Source organism: Bos mutus, chromosome 9 (assembly GCF_027580195.1).
Source record: "Bos mutus isolate GX-2022 chromosome 9, NWIPB_WYAK_1.1, whole genome shotgun sequence".
NCBI lineage: Eukaryota > Metazoa > Chordata > Mammalia > Artiodactyla > Bovidae > Bos > Bos mutus.
The window spans coordinates 44,650,830-44,667,691 of record NC_091625.1 but is presented as its reverse complement, the minus strand read 5'-3'; positions in this window follow the sequence as shown (position 1 = coordinate 44,667,691).

The following is a 16,862-nucleotide window of genomic DNA, read 5'->3' as shown; positions in this document are numbered from 1 at the left end:
GAAATCAGCTTCTAACAGATTTTCACAAGTCTAAGAATTCCTGATCAGATTTTTATTTGTTGGTCTATAGGATTTGACAAGCCACTAAAATCTTCCATGTTTCAAATTAACACCTTAGCCACAATTCTAAACTTGTTGCTGTATTTAATTAAAGTATTTCTTTTGTGTTTGTGTCAGTTATTAGGGACATCCATTCCTCCCATATATTTGTTTCCATTTTTGCATTGATCTTGCTGGAATTTTTCCAGTTATCACTTAGGAAAAATTTTACTTCTTATGCATACAGAAGTACATCTAGGAAAATGGATAAAAGTCACTTTTAGGATAAAATGCAAATATTGGGTCAGGCATCAAATTTTTGCTGACATTTCTCCCTCAAATAATAAAACATAAACCTTTCTCAAATAAGATAATCAGTTAGATATGTGCAGGCAACTGAATTAAGCAATGGAATTATAAAAATTATCAAATATGTTGTCTTATTCTCAAACATTATTTCAGATTGTATATTAGGATTTTGATGGCCACTTCACAAGTTTTTCATTTGATAAATAGTTGTTGACTGCATGCCACATTCTGGGCATCATGCAAGAATCTGGAGATTCAGAAATGAATATTATACAGTTCATGTGCTCCTGGATCCTAGATTCTGGAGGGAAATGAGTGCAGTAGGACCTATAGGATCAGGTGCTATGAGTGTGAAGAGGTCACTTAAGTCAGTCCAGGAGGGGTAGAGAAGAGTTCTCCAGGGTAGCAATGGCCAAGTTGCAACTGGAAGATTGGGTAGGACTTAACCAGGTACAGATCAGGAGGGAGGAAGTGAAGTGGGAGGGGAAGGGGAGTGTCTCAGGGAGCATCCTCTGGAAATGCCGAGAGCTGAGGGGCCAAGATGCGTGTGAGGAAGCACAAATGTTCGGTACACTTGGAGCGCGTATGACTATGAGGGTAGCAAGGACAGATGAAGCTGGAGAAGGAAACTGGTCAAGCCAGACAGGTCACCTATATTCACCGTAATAGGGAACTAGGAGAGTCATGCACTAGATTGATAGTAAATGATAGTTTGTGAGTCAGGCAATGTCACGGATGTGATAAAGAATGATAAGAGCCAGGGTAAGTTTTGCTGCAGTACAAAGAAACCCTAAATAGTCAGTGGCTTAGAGAACGAGAAATTTCTCTCTTTCTCACTTTACAGAATGGAGAGGTTTCAGATTAGCAGTTACAGGTAAGAAAGAGACAGTGGGCTCTCTTCCTGGCAGAGATCCAGGCTGATGGCAGCAATCTGTTACTGACACATGGCTTCCAATGTCACCACCAGAGCCAGTGAGAAGGGGACATGGGAAGAGTGAACAGGTGGCTTTTATGGTACTTCCTCTTACCTGCCATTAATCAGAGCCCAGTCACATGGCTACACCAAAGGCAAGGAACTGGGAAACCGTGGAGCTCAGTGACATGCAGGTAAGAAGAGGATTTGAGGATTTGGGGGGACAAGCTGGTGAACTGTGAATCAGAACCAAAATTGCTCACACTTTCCCTCAAAGCCCTTTGTCTGCTTGCCTCTGATTATCTCACAGTCCTTGTCTTCTTTCATTCCCTAATTCCCTCCTGCGGTTATATATAGGTCCCCTTGGACTATTTATGTCATCTCTAACCACCAGTCTTTCCTCAACTATATCCCATCCTTTGATCAATCGCCTCTGACTCTCAGCATGGTTGGCCATTTGCTTGCCCAACTCCATCTGTTTTAAGGAAAGAGTCTGGCCCTGCTGGTCAGTGGGGGTAACCAGAAATGCTGGTTGGTGAATCAGTAGGTGGTGCTCTGGGTCAGCAAGACACCAATTCCAAGGCCACACACGCAATGAGGGTAAGGATGCAATCACGCTCAGGAGAGCACAACAGCAGTGGCTCATTTGACCTTCTTCCTCAAGACTCAGCTTTCAAAAGGAGCAACCACACCCAGACTGACCAGTGAATTCATACAAACAGGGATGTCAACATGCTCTGAACTGACAGCCAACAAAAACATTTCTTTTGTGTGGAGGCTTTCTTCCTCTTGTGCTCAGGGAGGGCAGAGAAGTTCGACCTGTCTGGTTTGGAGAACGCGGTGCACTGCTCTCCCTGTGGTTCCTTAGGGAGACAGAGAAAGAGGTGTGTGTGTTGATTTAATGGGAGTAGGAGTTGCTGCTTTCATAACCACTGATTAGTCCTATTTGCTATTAGGAAACCCTCGGGCTCTCCATCAAAAGTCTCATTGTTGGGTTCTTTCTTTCACTTGTGTCATCCTGGTAAAGTATCCTTTCACTCAGCGATAGATGTCTTCTGGGTCATTTTCATAACACTGCGAAGGTGTGGGTCAAAGTGGCAAAACAGAGATTTGGAGATACCTGTCCCCACTGAGAGTTTAAAGTTGACATCAGCAGAGAAAACCAGGGATGGAAATTTTGTTCATGAAGAATTTTTTATCTGTTTAGGTCCTTGGATCTGTCTCCATTTTTGTCCAAATTCAGATATTGAAAAATCTGTGTTTTTATTCATAGAGACCTCCACTGGCATGATAAATAAGCAAGGTACTACCTAGAAGACCCTAATGCTGGGAAAGATTGAAGGCAAAAGGAGGAGGGGGTGACAGAGGATGAAGTGGTTGGATAGTATCACTGACTCAATGGTCATGAACTTGGGCAAACTCTGGGAGATAGTGAGGGACAGGGAGGCCTGGCTTGCTGCAGTCCATGGGGTCACAAAGAGTCAGACGTGACTTAGCGACTGCCCAACAACAACCACCAAGCAAAGGGATGTCTGCATGTTGGGCTTTTAATTTTTCTCTTCATTTAATATAGAAGCCTCATAGAAATGCAGGCAAAGAATTGATTCTCCTTAAAGCCAGTTTCTGGAGAACAAAATGGCAACCTACTCCAGTATTCTTACCTGAAAAATACCATGGACAGAGGAGTCTGGTGGGCTATAGTCCATAATGTCACAGAGTTGGACACAACCGAGTGACTAAACAATAACAAAAAAGCCAGTTTTTTAGGTATGATATTGTATCAGAGATTAGTACGGGATATTGTCTAAAAACATCACATAGTTATTATTGATCATCTGATTCTTAAGTTTTTTTTGATTCTTATCTTTATTTCAAATTAAGCTAGCCATATGCACATAATAATTCTTTCATTAGTAATGCTCATCTCTTACTCTTTCAGACTTTTTTAAAAAAAACCTTTCCCTAAACCATCTCTTCCAAGAAGCTCTCCTTCAGTCACTTCCACTTGACTGGTATTGTTTCTCTGTATTTTACATCTGTATCCCAGATGTGGCTAGGATGGTGGATCAGTAAGGATGCCCAGGTAATGTTGAGGTGTGTGTGTGCTCAGCTGTGTACTACTTTTTGTGACACCATGGATTGCAGCCCACCAGGCTCTGCTGTCTGTGGAATTCTCCAGGCAAGAATACTGGAGTATTGCCATTTCCTCCTTCAGGGAATCTTCCTGACCCAGGGATTGAACCCGTATCTCTTATGCCTCCTACACTGGCAGGTAGACTCTTTACCACTGTGCCACCTGTTAAGGTAATAATCCCTAAATCTCAGTGGTTTAAATCATCAGATGTTTTCTTGCTCTCACGCCATGTCCAGTATAGACCAGTAGGGGGCTCTGTTCATGTGTAGATACTCATGAACGCCATCCACATTGACAGAGGCTCCATCCTAACGTGTTCCCTAGTCATTATGTTGCTGCTGCTGCTGCTGCTAAGTCACATCAGTCATGTCCGACTCTGTGCGACCCCATAGACGGCAGCCCACCAGGCTCCCCCGTCCCTGGGACTCTCCAGGTAAGAACACTGGAGTGGGTTGCCATTTCCTTCTCCAATGCATGAAAGTGAAAAGTGAAAGTGAAGTCGCTCAGTCGTTTCCGACTCCTCGCGACCCCGTGGTCTGCAGCCCACCAGGCTCCTCTGTCCATGGGATTTTCCAGGCAAGAGTACCGGAGTGGGGTGCCATTGCCTTCTCCAGTCATCATGTTAGGGTGACAAAAATGTAGTGAAACAAACACTGGCTTTTAAAACTTCTGAGTAAGTCTTACAACTTTAAGGCACTTTCTCAAATATCTCAGGCAGGTAGAAAGGGTATGTTAAAAACGTTTTCATTTTACATATGGGGAAACCAAGGCTTAGAGAGATTAAATTAAGATCTAACAACTTTTCTTTAGATTATCATGATTGCTAGGTTTTCTTTTTTTAATTAATTATCCACAATTTTTCAACATTATATTTGTAATGTGTGAATGAACAAATACCAGTGCTATGGTACCAACCTGGTGTTCAGAGTGAAGTGAAGTGAAGTGAACGTTGCTTAGTTGTATCTGCCTCTTTGCAACCATTGAATTCTCCAGGCCAGAATACTGGAGCAGGTAGCTGTTCCCCCCTCCAGAGGATCTTCCCAACCCAGGGATTGAACCTAGGTCTCCCACATTCCAAGCGGATTCTTTACCAGCTGAGCCACAAGGGAAGCCCAAGACTACTGGAGTGGGTAGCCTATCCCTTCTCTGGCAGATCTTCTAGACCCAGGAATTGAACCAGGGTCTCCTGCACTGCAGGCGGATTCTTTACCAACCTAGCTATCAGCGAAGCCCTGAGGATATGAGGGTGCTCAAAGTACAAGAAGCCAAACAACATCTCTCTAGCCATGCTACTGGCAGTAATCAAGAGAACTCCAAGTCCTGCAGGGCTCCTCTCTCAACTAATTCTAGGAGTTGCTAATCAATCTGGTCAGGCAGGGACGTCATGCAGTCCTCTGCCTTTGCTCTGACTCGCTGTGTGGCTCCTGCAAGCACATGATGCCCGAGTTGAAGGATATGGACCTCTCCCTCCCTCACCCCCAAGAAGGGATGGTGCCTGTGAAATGGGCTGAAGCCTCAGAGGAGCTGTCTCCTTTTGCTGAGGAAGCCAGGGCCCACAGTGTGAAGAACTCTTAGGTTTTACCGACTCTTTTATTTTAAGCTCTTTCTCTTTCAGACTCACATAAAGCCTTTAGCCACTTCATGTCACACCCAGGGTCTCAGGTCCTCTTTGGTCAGACTTGTGAACCTCAGCTCTCATCTCTCAGAAAGAAGAACTCTTTCCCAGAAGGCCCTTCAGTCACTCCTGTGGACACCTTCCCACCCCACTCAGACACGTCTGTTTTGGCTTGAACATCAGACCAAGTAGACCTACTTGGTGCAATATTTAGAGAGGCATAGACTTGGTCTTCCATATGGCAAAAATACAGCTAGTTAATGTAATGGATTGAAACATCAGTATCTCTGGATTCGCGCAGAGCACCATGCATTTCAGGTGTTCTGCTATCTCTACAAGTGAGAAGAACTGATACAGGAAAATCAACACTCGACTCCCAGGCCCAGACCTGCAGTCTGCTCTTAGGTTTGCCCCTTTTGAGTAACCTTGGGAAAGTCACTTAGCCCTTCTGAATCCTTTTACTGTTCACTTGTGTTTTCAGTCACTCAGTCGTGTCTGATTCTTTGTGACTCTGTGGACTGTAACCCACCAGGCTCCTCTGCTCATGGGATTTCTCAAGCAAGAATACTGGAGTGGGTTACCATTTCCTCCTTCTGGCCAGGGATTGAACCCTCCTCTCTTGCATCTCCTGCACTGCAGGCAGATTCTGTATCTGCTAAGCCATCAGGGAAGCCTTTATCATTCATAAAATAAAAGAAATAATAGGGATGGATTTCCAATGAGCTATTCAACTATCCAAGTTTGTGATTTGTGGTGACAAGATTTATTATTCACAATTATTGTCAACAGGTGGCAGCAAAAATCCAATCTTTAGTAAGTGAAGAGAAAGCTAACCGCCTTTGACTTAGAATTTCAGAGAACATTTGGTTGGTTTTGATCATTTTAAACCTGATGAGAAAACTAAAGCTTCACATTAAAAGACTCTGGGATAGAAAGAAAATATGTATGTAACAGGAACTGAAAAGTAAGGCTTTAAAAATGAGTATGTTTTATAAACAATTGAATTTAGCATTTTCTTCCAGTCATTTTGAATCTGGCTGTGGCTAAAGGTCTTAGGATACTAAACTGCCATGTAAAGTAATATTCAGATGGGTCTTTTATATCTTTATTTTAAACTTAGATACAGAAGCGTGGAGTAACATCTTTAGGAGGTTTTTTTTCATGTTATACAAGTTTGGCATTTTTGTATTAAATGTTTTGGAAGAAAGTTAATATACATGACAATATGCAATGTCATTACATTTTACATTTTATCGTAGCTCAGATCTCATTAAAATGTATCCCAAAGAACTATTAAAAATGTAAAGCCTTATTTATTTATTAAAATTTTGCTGATCTTAACCATTCAAAGTGATTGGATCAGGGTAAGCACCAGGGTAAGAATAAAAAAGTAAATGTGATGTTTGGAGAGCATGGGGCTTTGTGTCATAATGTCACCATTAAATTTCTTCAGCTATAAATTTATATATCAGAGAAGGATGGATTTCAACAAAAGTTAGAATTTTTTCAGAATTTTATATGAATCAAAAATTCCTAATCCCAACAAGGATTGTACCCTATATATTTTTTTCAGTCTTCCTCTATTGGTTGCCCTGTAATCTTGATGATCAACTTGATGATGGTTAATTAAAACTAATATATTCTTTTAATATAGAGAATTTTATAAAGATTCAAATACTGCTAATATATAATGTAATTAAATCTCCAAATCAAGGTATACCTGATAAACTAAGTCACTTGAAGTTACATGGTCACATAAAATTCTCTTTTGTCCATCCTAAGCCTAAGAAGAGGTGTCAAGTGGGCAGCTGAATGAACAAGTCTATAATTCAGAAAGTGCTGAAGACTATAGCTTGTATATCTTCTCTTTAATTTTCAAAGAGTAACATACTATCTAAACATTCATATTATTAAAATTATAAATTCCTTTAAGAGACTGCCTACCTCTTAGCCTCTATTTTCAAGAGTTTTTTTCCATAGCATTTTACCCAGTTCCATATATCATTGTTTTATTAACATTAAATGAAATGGAATCAAATGGCATAAATACAGAAATTTGTAGGATTACGAATACATGATTCACATAAAATTCTGAAAATACTCAAACTTCTATTGAAACTCATCCTTCTCTGATGAGTCATAAGTTTCTGTCTTACAGCTGAAGAGACTTAATGAAGAAATGATGGGCACAAAGCCCCATATGCTTCAAACACTAGTGCTTACTTTGATCCATGTGATATGATATTCTCCCTTCTTCCAGAGAGGATATAATGTGGTGTCTGTTGCTGCATTGCCCAATGAGGTACCCTCTAGGTACATGTGGATACTTTATGTAAATTAAGTACAATTAAAATTTAGTTCCTCAGTCACACCAGCCACATTATAAGTGCCCAGTATCCATATCTGGCTAGTGGTTACCAGATTGGACAATATAGAACAACTAGAGTATGTTCCCATCAGTACAGAAAGCTCTGCTGGACAGCACCGATCTAGAATGGGAAACTGTGATCCTCTACCTTCGTAGGTGCCATCTTTCCTGTATACAATGCTCAACATTTACAACTGGCAGAATATGAAGTATATCTTGAAAGGAAATGACATACTTGCTTGGAAATTCCTCTCCTCAAAAGTTGATGTTAATTATTGCTTGACTGGAGTGTGTCACAAGAAATAAAATATCATGACATTTTTGAAAGTAAATGTCCCTGAATGAAATCCTCTTCTAAGGAAGTTTACATTATCTAAGATAGGAGATTTTTTTCCTTCTATCTAGAAGGTCTTCTCTTTTGGATCTGGTAAACTCTATCTATCTAGCGGTTACTGAACAGTTGTGCCACCAAATAGAAAAGTTAGGCAGTAGTTGAATATATTGCTCTTTGACCCACTTCATCTGGGACTGTCTTGGCTGTCTGCATTTCAGAAGTGCAAGCCCAGGACATTTAATTACAGCAGATGCTGTGATAATCTAGTTCTTGATCTATGAGTGAATCTTATCAATGTGACTGCTTATTCTACTTTAGAATAATTGTGTTATAGGGAACAGACTTGTGGTTGCCAAGGGGAGGGGGGGAGGGAATGAACTGGGACTAGCAGATGCAAGCTATTATACACAGGATGCATAAACAACAAGGACCTATTGTATAGCACAGGGAACTATATTCAATATCCTGTGATAAACCATAATGGAAAAGGACACAAAAAAGAATGCATATATATATATAAAAATAAATATTCATATATATATATATATATATGAATCACTTTGCCGTACAGAAGAAAGTACCACAACATTATAAATCAACTATACTTCAATAAAATAAATTTAAAAAAAAGAAGAGTGCTCTCCCCTAGAAGTATCTACCATGTTATTTTGGGTTGGCATGATATTTTAGAATACTTCAGAACAGTATTGTCCCCCTTCTCCAGGTGAAAATAACTCAGAGAGAGGCTCTCAGTAAGGATGAATACATTTTTACTGGAAGGCAGAATAGTTCTACTATTTCAGATATAGTTCATGGTGAGCATATTCAGAGAGAATCTTTGAATCCAGTACTTGATACTGTATGTATTTTTAAATGACAACTCACAATGGCTGGCTTTATAATTCGTTTCCAGCATTATATTAAATAATAAAAATAGATTCCATCAATTCTAAATTATTACAATTTAGTATCTAGGATACTGGATGGGGAATCAAGAAACCTGACTTATCTCTAGCATGGATTCACTGGACTCTCAGGCTGAGGTGCTATTAAATCAAGTAACCTAGCCTATGCACCAGGATACCCAAGCTCCTTCGTTTGGGAAAGCAGGAGGGGTTTAGAAAGCTTGCTGGACATTCAAAATAAAGAAGGAATATTAAAGCATACTTCCTGCCTGTATTTTTTCAAATAATAATAAACTTATAAAAACAATCACTATCTAACAGCGTGTTAACTACATATTGAAAAAGAGCTTTAGCTGTAGTAAGAGTTAAAGAAAATATAAAAACCTTGACTTCTCATTTGAAATATCAACTCTGATTGGCTTGACGTCTGTCCTAAGCAGGGGAATCATGTGTGACTGTGCTCATTGTACAGTGGACAATCTATACAATCATAACAAGTGGCCTCGATGAATGCATTTTAGTTACATATGAGAGATCCTCAGCCACTCCAAGAGATGATAGGAGAATACAGAAGAGCATTTTTTTTTTCCTGACTCTAGTGTCTCACATCCCTTTGGGGTCACTGAGGTGGGGCATACGTGGCTGAAAGGTATGATAAGTTCTTTCTCTCCCTGGGATGTTTTCGGGTGTAAGTGGAAAACCTGCTCAGACTTTGAGCTAGCAGAAGTCTGAATACACCAGCTCTAACACTCCAGGGCTATAAAGCAGCTTTAAAGCAAAGAATCAAGAAATACCAGTGATTTTTAAAGTACTATATTCAGGTATACCAATATCTAGATCACTTTAAATTTTAAGTTATTGGGAAATATTGGGGGGTTATACCAGATTTCAGCCTGTGAGTCTGAAATTCCTAATCTTTCTATAGGAACTAACTGATCAACGGCAGGAGCCGATTGGGAGCAGACCAGAATACTTGTATTCAGTTGGCATTTTATTGCAGTAAGTCTTCAAAATTTGGGGGCTTGGAGTTAGGGCACTTGCCTTCTGGGTTTACCTTCTGACTCTTAGATCTATACTAGCTAATTCATAAAAGAGTATGGGTGAGAATATTTCCAAGATCTTTTCCAACTTTCAGATATAACTCTTTTTTGTTTTATTCAAATACATTGAACGAGTATGTCATCAAAGAACATTTTTAGATTAATGCTAACCCACAAAGACTGCCATATATATATCTCAGACAATCAGAACTTTCATGTTTGAAGACATCTTTAATTTCTAACATTGGTATATTAAATTGTTTCTTCCTTATCTCTATTTCATTTACTTTCAAAATTAAATATTTTATTTTAGAATAGTTTTAAATTTACAGAAAAGTTGTGAAGATACTACAGAGAGAGCCCATGTACTTTCCCCTATTGTTACCATCTTATATTTGTCATAACTAATGAGCCAGTTTTAATATATTGCCGTTCAGCTAAAGCTCATATCATATTCAGATTTCCTTAGCTTTTACCTAATTACTTTCTCTTTTCTAGGAAAGATCCAATCCAGGATACTAAATACATTACATTTAGTTGTCATGTCTCCTTTGGCAACTCTTGGTTGTAAGTTTCTTAGACTTTCCTTGCTTCTAATAATCTTGACAAATTTGTGAAGTACTAGTGAAATATTTTGTAGAATGTTCCTAAACTGAGACTTGTCTGATGTTTTCTCCTGATTAGTCTGGAATTAAGGAGGCCTGCCCTGGTGGCCCAGTTGTTAAGAATCCTTGCTTCCACTGCAAGGGGGCAGGGGTTCGATTACTGGTCAGAGAAGTAAGATCCTGCATGCTGTGCAGTTATGGCAAAAAAAAAAAAGAAAAAGATTGGAATTTGGGGTTATAGGGAGAAGGACCACAGACTTATAGTTGCTATTGACCTTGATCACCTTGGTGAGGTAATGTTTGCAGGATGTCTCGATTATAAAGTTAGTCTTTTTCGCCATCCATTCCAAACTCTTTAGAAGAAAATCACTTTGCTCAGCCCACAAGTAACAGGATTTAACTCAGTTTCAAGTCATCATAAACTGAATTTTAGAGAAAAATGTCCTCAATGTTTAGCCAGAGTTCTGAGATGATGTTTCATAGCCAACGGTTTGGTAAGTTTTTACGAACCCTGAACAGAACTATTGGGGGTGGTGCAGAGAGAAGGGCTAGGACTTGTCCTTTAATATTTTTTTCTCCCTTCTCCTAAAGGAAGTTGTACTCACTCTCAAGAATTGCAAAAAAACACGGTTCCTGCCTCCTTCCCCAACAAGGTCTAGTGAAAAAAAAAAATATCACTTTAAAGGTGGAGGAAAAAATACTTCTTTTTCATTGCTTTACCAAAGGATTGGGGAGATCTGGGTGAGCAACATTCTTCCAAGGTCTAGCTGTACGAATCTTAACACTGACAATGAAGAGTGTCTGTGCTTCAGTGGCTTTGATACTTCCTTTTGTCCCCACCCCTTCAGGAATAACAAATTCTTGAAGTGTGAATGTCCACGCCCAAACCAAACATTTTCAGCCTACCATTTTTTATGTTACAGAAGTAATATATGTTTTTCTTAATAAAAAATTAAAACAATTCAAAGATATATAAAATATAAAAGTAGAGGTCCTGGAATTTGCATATGGTAGAATTTATTCTATTAATAAATTTGAATTCTTTTTGGCTTTTAATCAAATATGTTGGTACTTTTTTATTATATAAACCCTACAATCAAACAGTATATAGACAAACGAGGAAAAAGCTTTGTTTAAAATTTGGCTTGGCCTGTTCTTTTGTTACTTATTTAAGCAAGAATTAGTTGTTGTTGTTCAGTCGCTAAGCCGCGTCCAACTTTTTGCAACCCTATGGACTTACGACCCCAAGCGTGCCAGGCTTCCCTGTCCTTCACTATCTTCTGGAGTTTGCTCTAATTCATGCCCATTGAGTCGGTGATGCTATCTAACCATCTCATCCTCTGCCACTTCCTTCTCCTTTTGCCTTCAATCTTTCCCAGGAACAGGGTCTTTTCCAATGAGTCAGCTTCTCACATCAGGTGGCCAAAGTGTTGGAGCTTCAGCAACAGACCTTCCAATGAATATTCAGGACTGATTTCCTTTAGGATTGCCTGGTTTGATCTCTTTGCAGTCCAAGGGACTCTCAGGTGTCTTCTCCAGCAGCACAATTCAAAAGCATCAATTCTTCAGTGCTCAACCTTCTTTATGGTCCAACTCTCACACCTGTACATGACTACTGGAAAAACCATAGCTTTGACTATGTGGGCTTTTTTCATCAAAGTGACGTCTGTGCTTTTTAATACACTATCTAGTTTTGTCATAGCTTTTCTTCCAGGGAGCAAGCATCTTTTGTAGGCTGCAGTCACTGTTCACAGTGACTTTGGGGACCAAGAAATTGAAATCTGTCATTACTTCTACTTTTTCCCCTTCTATTTGCCATGCAGTGATGGGACTGGATGCCATGATCTTAGATTTTTTAATGCTGAGTTCCAAGTCAGCTTTTTTATTCTCCTCTTTCACTTTCATCAAGAAGCTCTTCAGATCCTCTTCACTTTCTGCCATTAGAGTGGTATCATCTGCATATCTGAGGTTGTTAATATTTTTCCTGGCAATCTTGATTCCAGCTTGTTATTCAGCCAGTCTGGCATTTAGCATGATGTACTCGGCATAGAAGTTAAATAAGCAGGGTGACAATATACAGCTTTGATGTACTCCTTTCCCAAGTTTGGACCAGTCCATTTTTCCATGTCCAGTTCTAACTGTTTCTTCTTAATATGCATACAGGTTTTTCAGGAGACAGGTAAGGTGGTCTAGTACTCCCACCTCTTTAAGAATTTTCTACAGTTTGTTGTGATCCAGACAGTTAAAAGGGGCTTCCTGGTAGCTCAGATAGCAAAGAATCTGCATGCAACTCAGGAGACCCCAGTTCAATTCCTGGGTCAGGAAGATCCCCTGGAGAAGGCATAGGCTACTCATTTCAGTATTCTTGGGCTTCCCTGGTAACTCAGACAGTAAAGAATCTGCCTGCAATGCAGGAGACCTGGGTTCAATACCTGGGTTGGGAAGATCCCCTGGAGAAGGAAATGGCAAGTTGCTCCAGTATTCTTGCCTGGAAAATTCCATGGTCAGAGGAGCCTGGGGGCCTACAGTCCATGGGATCACAAAGAGTTGGACACAACCGAATGACTAATACACACAGTTAAAGGTTTTAGTGTGGTCAATGAAGCAGAGGTAGATATTTTTCTGGAACTCCTTTGCTTTCTCTATGATCCAGTGAATATTAGAAATTTGATCTCTCTTCTGCCTCTTTGAAACACAGCTTGTACATCTAGAAGTTCTTGGTTCACATACTGCTGAAGCCTAGCTTGAAGGATTTTTGAGCATAACCTTGCGGGCATGTGAAACGAGCTCAACTGTACAGTAGTTTGAATATTCTTTGGCATTGCTCTTCTTGCAGACTGGAATAAAAACTGATGTTATCTAGACCTGTGGCCACTGCTGAGTTTTTCAAATTTGCTGGCATACTGAGTGCAGGACTTGGATAGCATCATCTTTTAGGACTTGAAATAGCTCAACTGGAATTCCATCACCTCCACTAGCTTTGTTCACAGTGATGGTTCCTAAGGCTCACTTGACTTTACACACTAAGATGTCTGGGTCTAGGTGAGTGACCACACCATCATGGTTATCGAGGTCATTAAGACCTTTTTTGTACAGCTTTTCTGTGTATTCTTGCCATCTCTTCTTAATCTCCTCTGCTTCTGTTGAAAGAGATTAAACTGTTTCTGTCCTTTATCATGCCCATCCTTGCATGAAATGTTCCCTTGACATCTTCACTTTTCTAAAAGAGATCTTTAGTCTTTCCCATTCTATTGTTTTCCTCTATTTCTTTGAAGTGTTCACTTAAGAAAGCCTTCTTATCTCTCCTTGCTATTCTCTGGAACTTTGTATTTAGTTGGGTTTATCTTGTCCTTTACCTTTTGCTTCTCTTCTTTTCTTAGCTATTTTTAAAGCCTCCTCAGACAACCACTTTGCCTTCTTGCATTTCTTTTTCTTGGGGATAGTTTTTGTCACTGCCTCTTTGTACAATGTTACCAACCTCCATCCATAGTTCTTCAGGTACTTTGTGTACCAGATCTAATCCCTTGAATCTATTCATCACCTCCTCTGTATAATCATAAGGGATTTGATTTAGGTCATACCTGAGTGGCCCAGTGGTTTTCCCTACTTTCTTCAATTTAAGCCTGAATTTTGTGACACGGAGTTCATGATCTGAGCCATAGTCATCTCCAGGTCTTGTTTTTGCTGATTGTATAGAGCTTCTCCATCTTTGGCTGCAAAGAATATAATCAGTCTGATTTCAGTATTGAGTCCCTGCTGATGTCTGTGTGTAGAGTTATCTCTTGGGTTGCTGGGAAAGGGTATTTGCTATGACCAATGTGTTCTCTTGACAAAACTCTGTTAACCTTTACCTTGCTTCATTTTATACTTCAAGGCCAAATTTGCTTGTTATTCTGGTATCTCTTGACTTCCTACTTTTGCATTCTAATCCCCTATGAAGAAAAGAACATCTTTTTTTGGTGTTGTAGTCTTCATAGAACCTGTCAACTTCAGCCTCTTCAGCATCAGTGGTTGGGGCATAGACTTGGATTATTGTGATGTTGAATGGTTTGCCTGGAAACAAACAGAAGTCATTTTTGAGATCGCACCCAAGTAGTACAATTTGGACTGTTTTGTTGACTATGAGGGCTACTCCGTTTCTTCTAAGGGGATTCTTGCCCACAATAGTAGATATAATGGTCATCTGAATTAAATTCACCCATTTCTGTCCATTTTAGTTCACTGATTCCTAAAATGTCAATGTTCAATCTTGCCATCTCCTGCTTGTTGTTCAGTTGCTAAGTGGTGTCCAACTCTTTGCAACTCTATGGACTGCAGCACACCAGGCTTCCTTATCTTTTACCATCTCCTGAAATTTGCTCAAATTTATGTACATTGAGTCAGTGATGCCATCCAACTATCCTCTGTTGCCCCCTTCTTCTGCCTTCAATTTTTCCCGGCATCAGGTTTTTTCCAATGAGTCAGTTCTCCACATCAGGTGGCTAAAGTATTGGAGCTTCAGCTTCTGCATCAGACCTTCCAATGAATATTCAGGACTGATCTCCTTTAGGATTGACTGGTTTGGTCTTGTTGCTGTTCAAGGGACTCTCAAGAGCCTTCTCCAACACGACATTTCTAAGCATCTCCTGTCTGACCACATTCAACTTATCTTCATACACAGACCCAATATTTCAGGTTTCTATGCAGCACTGTTTTTACAGCATCAGACTTTACTTTCACCACCAAATACATCCACTGCTGAACATTGTTTCTGTTTTGACCCAGCTATTTCATTCTTTCTGGAGCTATTTGTAATTGCCCTCTGCTCTTCCCCCATAGCATATTGGACACTTTGACCTACAGGGGTTCATCTTCTGGTATCATATCTTTTTGCCTTTTCATACTGTATATGGGTTCTCCAGGCAAGAATATTGGAGTGGGTTGCCTTTTCCTACTCCAGTGGACCACACTTTATCAGAACTCTTCACTATGTCCCATTTGTCTTGGGTGGCCCTACGTGGCAAGGCTCATAGCTTCACTGAGTTATGCAACCCCTTCTCCATGACAAGGCTGTGATCCATGAAGGGGAAGCAAGTATTTATTGAACACCAATCACATACAAGGTGCTAACACGTCTGTGGGGGTATAAATGATGTGAAAAGAAATTATCTATCCTTAAAGTTACTTCCAACCAAGAGAGAGGGGCAGACTTCCAAAATCAACAAAGTCAACAAATGTCTTCATGTAAGCACATTTGTCACACAGAGAACTTTAAGAAACTAAGTTTTGCTTTGTTAATAAAGTCATGCTCTACTTAAAATATATTTATTTAGTTTTGTTGAATATGGAACATTATTAAAAGCCCTTGAGCTAATTTTAAAAATGGGTGAGAATTGATTCTGTTCAACTTTAAAGACACTTTCACTGTTTTCCTGTAACTGTATGGAGTAATTCTGTTTGCTTTTTATTTTTTTAAGACAATGAGAAATTATATTTTCCACTGATCATGCCATGAAGGGAGGATGATGAATCCAACATTTTACTCTTTTCAAGCATATTGTATACACCACACTTAAAACTTTTGATGACAAAAGAATTTCTATGAACTTCAACAGTAACTAATCTCTTAATAGCCCCTTGTCTATAATGATGTAAGAAAATGCATTCCTGGCAATAGTTAAATTCACTAAACACAAATTAATCTTATTTTATCAAAATATTATATTAAAATGTATGGTACTGTAATAAAATGTAATTGTTGATTAAATCAGCTTTGAAGTATTACATCAGGAAATTCTAAAAGCCAAAAAAAAAAATCCCATAGAATTAATTTCCATCCATTTACAGACCCTTTTAACATATACAAAATTTATTTCATAATTGTTGTCTTTTGTATGCATAGGATTTTACATTAGTTTTTACTCTTTGTTTCATACGTATTGTTCCATGCCTGTCCATCACACTTATTATTTTCATGGTTGGCTAATATCCACAGTATTGATATTTTGTTATTTAGCCTCTTTAGTTAGAAATTTAAAGTCTTTCCAGTTTGGGATTGTATATGTAATGCTGTTCTAAGCATATTTCTGTAGTTAGCGATACTTTCCATTAATATGCTTTTCTCCTCTTAAATTGTTTTTTTAAGATTTGTTTCCAAAAATAGGATAATATATTGTCTGGCATTTGATATGCCTTGTCAAGTTGTTCTCCAAAACAAATGCTATCTACTCACAAAGTCTAAAACAATAAATGTACACAATTCCTTTCTGCAGCCCTGCCAATACTATAAAAATAAAATCCCACTGTGCTATGTGCTCAGTTGTGTCCAACTCTTGCAACCCTATGGATTGTAGCCCACCAGGCTCCTCTGTCCATGGAATTCTCCAGGCAAATATACTGGGGTGGGTTGCCATTTCCTTCTCCAGGGGATCTTCCTGACCCAGGGATCAAATCTGGGTCTCCTGTACTGCAGACAGATTCTTTACCACTGAGCCACCACTAATTAATAAAACTCAAATTTATTTCTGACTTTACCAGTAAATCTTGGGGTTCTTTGGAAATCTCTCTTTACTAATGTAAAGAGAGACACAGACATCAATTGATCATGCTCCTAACTCAGGA